The sequence below is a fragment of the Sinocyclocheilus anshuiensis genome, unplaced genomic scaffold (assembly GCF_001515605.1).
Source record: "Sinocyclocheilus anshuiensis isolate Anshui unplaced genomic scaffold, SAMN03320099.WGS_v1.1 scaffold1275, whole genome shotgun sequence".
In the NCBI taxonomy this organism is placed as follows: Eukaryota; Metazoa; Chordata; class Actinopteri; order Cypriniformes; family Cyprinidae; genus Sinocyclocheilus; species Sinocyclocheilus anshuiensis.
In genome coordinates, this window is record NW_015540903.1 from 115561 (window position 1) to 121564 (window position 6004).

Consider the following 6004-nt stretch of genomic DNA (forward strand, 5'->3'; position numbering starts at 1 on the left):
TTACTAAGGCTAGTGTGTTGGTTTTTCAGGGTTGGAGCTAAACTCTGCAGGACAGTGGCTCTCTAGGACTGAACCCCTGCCCCAGAGCATCTCCAGACAGCTAGTCTTGTATGCAGTGGTTAGTACTTTCCAAAGTGGTGCAGTGAAGGACAACCGCTGAACTGGCATCAGGGTTGTGGCGTCCAAGGCTCGTTGCTACACTTGAGGAGCAAAGGCTAGTCCAATCACACAGAAGAGCTACTGGATCTCAAACTTATGAAAAATGTAAACACCATATGAACACCTGGGGCCTCTACCATGAAGCCGGATTAGCTTGCTAACCAGGTACGTTTCAGTTTAGTTTGCACCAATCCTGGGTTTTAGGTACCATGAAAGTGGCTTGGCTTTTAGCGGCGTTCATTGCCATAGTAACTTACACTGCACAGCTAACCTGCTCCGGGGCAGCTTATGTTCTGAGTTAGAGATCTCAAACTGAAGTTGGTTCGTCTGGTCAGAGGAGAACTGGCCCCCCGACTGAGCCTGGTTTCTCCCAAGGTTTTTTCTCCATTCTGTCACCGATGGAGTTTTGGTTCCTTGCCGCTGTCGCCTCTGGCTTGCTTAGTTGGGGACACTTCATTTCCAGCGATACCGTTGACTTGATTGCAAAGATACTATTTAAACTGAGCTGGATGTTCCAATCAGATGTGAGCAAAGTGACACATGTCTGACACAAAAAAGTCAATCCCCCAGTTTCTCTTTCTCCAAATTAAAGGTCCAAATCAAAAAACAAAAAATGTCTGGCTTTAATGATAATTACTTATAATAATATTTTAATAATTACTTATAATAATTATTTTATATGGTTTATATTATTATGAATCCATCACACAAGCAATTTTAGTTTAACAATTATTATAAAGCATTGATTTTAAATTAATATTAATATATACAGATGATAATGCTTTAAAAATGACATGTGACTTTACATGTTCGAGTCTATCGCTATATATTATCAACTATATAAAATAACTTCAGAAGTTTCACTTCTGACTGCAATGATAGAGCAAGATCATTTCTTTTATTTGTCCTCTTTCATGGACAAACACTTTCTTCAGTGTAAATTTGTTTAAATTCTTCAATCTTTTAACCTTTAGCAAAAGAGTTTCTGATCTCGTTAGCTCTCTCGCGAGAAGTGAATCAGACTTGCTCTGTGTTGTGAGGCTCGTGATTGGCTGTTCGCCAGTGATGTCACACATTCGTGTGCATGCGCTCCACAAACTCAGGATCAAAGCACGAGTTGAAAAAGAAAGTTGATGATCGGCATCATGGTACCAACAAAGCCGGATTGGAGTGGTTTGGTTTTGTCAACTCAAAACTAATGCTCGAAATTTGTTCAGCTACCATCATGGTACAGGCCCCAGGTGTGTGTGTGGTTTACGCGGGGAAGAGATGGCAGCTGGATGCATTATGTGAAGAAGGCCATATTGCCCACATCTCAATCCAGTTGAGCATCTATCTATCAACCCACCTGGCAACTTGTTTTGGCACTGTATTCCTCAGACCTCATTCATCGTTACATCCCAGCTTGCACAATCAGGTCCTCTGACTCTGGCTTACTATTGATCCCAGCATTCTTTTGGTGACAGGGATTTCTGCACATCTGCTCACACACCTCGCTACTCTATTCCTCACATCCATACACACTTATAAAACCAAGCTCTGGGGAAGAGGCTTGACATCGAGGCAGCACCTTATTAGCATTTATTACATTTGATTTGATTCATGATTCATAGCTTTTTGATTTAACTTAAAATTATTTTTTTGTAAATTCAGGCTGAATCACTTTGTAAAGTCAAGAAATTTTAGTGGATTTGAATAATATGCATTTAAAGGGATAGCTTGCCCAAAAATTGACACCATTTGTTGACCCGCACTCCATTCCAATCCCATAAAACATTCGACTTGGAAATGGTGTTTATAATGAAACCCAGGTGATTTATGAAAGGTAACTAATCCAAAACATTCATTACCCAAATAATCTTAGACATTGTAAATGTAATCCACATGAATCAAGCCATTTAATCCAAGTCTTCTGAAGACACATGAGCACTTTATATGATGAACAGATTTAATTAAGGCTTTTATTCGTATATAAATATTGATCAACACACATACATAGAGCACATTAAATTTAGTAAAAGACTAGGCTCTTTGTCCATGGATTTACAATGAATTCACCATCTGACTCAAATGAACTCTAGGCCTGTAGAATTTCAGACTGCTGGCTTTTACAAGTTCACCCAACGCACCAACAGAATCTCTGTACTGTAAATGCATGATGTTCTGAGAAATGTTCTAAGGGCTGTTAGTTAAAAGTATTTTCCAAATCTGACTGTAAACCGGAATTTCGTTCTCAATTTCATCAGTTGCCGAGAGCGGAATCGTTTCTCAGGGATGATGCAGTTCATACTGTTTTCAACAGGTAATGTAGTGCAGCATTTGAGCAAGACCCATCTGACTACTGCACTACAACTCCATCGAAGTCAAATCTGTGTTGCAGAGACTCAGAAGCATCTGTTGAAAAGCAGTGAGGAGACCACAGGCAACTGAAAACCACTAAAGACAAAACAAACATCAATCAACAACAAGGTTTGTCACACTACGATCTTACACACCCAAAATGCAAAAAACAAAATAACACTAACCTTTGCATTTTCGCTTGTTTTCAGCCTTACAAGAAGCGCTGCTCAGGCTGGATGTGTAGTAAAATGATGTTTGGTTTAGACAAGATGTTGTCTTGGAGATACTTCAGTTGTTTTATATGTTATAACAGACAAATAAGATCAGTTCTTGTTGGTTCTGGCACATACTGCAGTGTTAGGGAATGAGGAAGCAGACAAATTAGCAAAATATAGATATGCTAATTCTGTATAGAATCAGAATGCTAGAATTTGTTTTCGTGACAAGCTTCCACAGTGCAACAGAATGACAGTGACAGGACAAAAACACAGATAATAAAAGAATAATATACAAATATACAGAATAGCAAAAACAGTATAAAATATAGACAATTATGTATGTTCTGTGCAGATTTGAGGTGTAAATAAGTGTGTTAAATAAATGATGTATAATAGTGTTGTGTGTTCCACGTTTATTGTCAAGTGTTCATGAGATGGATTGTCTGAGGGAAGAAACTGTTCCTGTAAACAGTACATACGACCACTTGAAGAAACCAGACAAATCATATGGGCTATCACAGTCGTGTATTTAGTAACGCATTTGATCTGTTAGTAAGTCTCGTCTCTACCCGACTGTCTGGTGTTCATATTTAGCTCCACGTATGTCATAAAATATAGCCTATCATAATCATAGTTTTTGTTCATATTTTTGATATGACTCACCTGGCGTCAGGATCTACGAAATGTAAAGCCGACGAAGTGATGTGTTATGCTAACCACAGCTCCATTTATTGTATGAAAACATAGTAAAACAGTAAGATTGTGAAAGATTATTACAATTTAAAATAGCTTTTTCTTTTGTATGTGACTACAGGTGCATCTCAATAAATTAGAATGTCGTGGAAAAGTTCATTTATGATTTGCTGCTCAAGAAACATATTTTATGTGGTTTTTTGCTGAATAGATAACTTCTGCAAGAAATTGGAAAAAAAGTAGCAGAACTGTTGAGATGAAATGTTGAATTAGAAATATTTTTGAGTATTTATGAAGAAGTGTACAGGTTTGTATTACAAAAAAAAATACTGGTTTATATATAATTTGAATATATTGCACATGAAAGAGTCAGTGTAGAGAACAATTTCTTTTTGAATTTGATCATTATTTAAGGCCTGCTGTAATCATCAATGGACTGTGGGACCAAATAAGAGAGTTCTTCTTGACTCTATTGAAGAAATCCTTGTTGACCACAGACTGAATACAGAAACACCACCGTATCGTCAGACCCAATCAACACAAGTGTGCTCCATTCTGTTCTGGTTTAGATTTAAACTAGTACTGTTCTGAAAAGGTGTAAAAGAACAAAGTGTGATTGCAATAGATTAAACATCAAGTTATTTGGTTTAATTAGTTACCTGCCAGTTAACTAGTTTCATCTGCATTTGCAAAACGTGTGTGTAGGTTTAATTAGTTACTGTTCCAATCTAACCTTGACTGCCATCCCTTAACTGTTGACAGACAGCTAATGGACATTTTCATCGGTTCGGTCAAGTACTCTGGTGTGACATTTGTGCAGCTTTATGCAAACACACCTCACATTCATGCTGCAATGACAAGACACCCAGTGACCAGGGTCATAGCGACCTGTGGGGTTCACAACCCGAACCACACACGAAAAATCCTCCAAAAGGCCAAGTCGTATGTGAACCACATGAATGACTTGGCCAGAAAAACAATATTCCGGACATACGCAAGAGTTGAAGCAGTGTTTCGTTTGAAGGGACACTTCCCACTGAGAATCGATGCAAAAGATTTCTATAACCCCACTGCTATCCACCACCTCCTTGAAGAGACCCCCATGCTCTTGCCTTTTCGAGACAATGACCACAAGCTGGGCCTGCGGCATGTCATGCAGCCGGTGGCAAACTATCTTTCAACCACACTGTACACACTGCTGTTTGAAGCAAAAGGTCGAGGTGGATTCACAAATACCTGGACAGCCTTTCAGTGTGAGCTTTCCCCTGAGGAGCTATTTTACGGAAAGCCCTACTGTGCACAATCCACCCAGTTCTCAATTAGCTTAGGAACTAATTCCACAAACTCCAAGAGCCTCACAAGGCAAAGGGGTTACCTAGGCCTGTCACCCATTGGAAGCGCTAGTGTTGGGGAGTCTCCACCACCTTTCCAGATCTGGATAACTGAACCACTCCAAAGATTGAGGGTGGAAAGAATATTTGAATTCACAGACACATTGGACGCAGCCCCATCTGTCATCGGGGAGGCCCTAATTCGGGTCCTTCTAAGTGACCTACATGAAAGAAATGATAGAATCTCGTTCGATGCTTTAAAGCAAGCCGAACCCCCCCTGCTGGCAAAGGTTGTAGGGTGTCGTACAACCCAGGATCTCAGCCAGGACTTGGCAGGAAGAAAAGGTTTTGGGTACCCCCACACATTTGGAAGGGCACTCGAACTGGCCAACTCAGTGGGCCATGATACAAAGGAGTGTCTCCACCATGGCCTCTTGGGATTCAGGTACTTTCCTGAAATTACTTTCTGGGACGAGCAAAAAATCCTAAGGCAAAATGGAACAAAAAGAACTACCTAGAACTATATGGTCCCACTGAGAAGCCATCCGCTAAAGCTCGGGCAGCTGCAATCTTGGGTGATGTATGCTCTACCATCGAAAAGAAGGGCCTGTGTTACACAAGAAACCTCCAGCGTTACAGGGACAGTGGCATGCATTGGTTAGAAACCAGCATTAACCGCCTGCCAAAGGACATGTGCCCTACCGACACATTAACGGCTCTCACCTTCATCAGCGCTGTAGGCCTGATCCAAAATGGAGATTACATCTCCTTCTCCATTATGGCCAATTTGATCGCAGAGCTGCCAATCATCCAACAGGAACTACAATGCCTACACATCCTGTCTCCGCTACTCCTTCTCAACTCACCCAAGGTCCATCGACTGCATGATTCTGTACCATATAAGGTACCAATATCTCAGCCACTACTTGACAAACCTGCAACTACAGATCGTCGTACAAGGACACCATCACCCCAACAATCTGACCCTGACACCTACCAGCAGGAGGAAACACAGGAACAGATGATAGAGAGAGTGCAAACAAGAACAGTACCAGCCAACATGACAAGATGGACTGATGAAGAGATAGAGCTGGTTACAGAAAACCCACAAATGTCTTACATTTTTTAAGATAGGCTTGATAGGCATCAGAGTAAGGAACTTGGCAGGCCTGCACGCACATTTGGAGCATTCAAAAGAAAGAGGCAGCGCCTCCCTTAAGTAAGTTTTTTTTTTTTTTTTTTTTTTTTTTTTTTTTTTTTGGG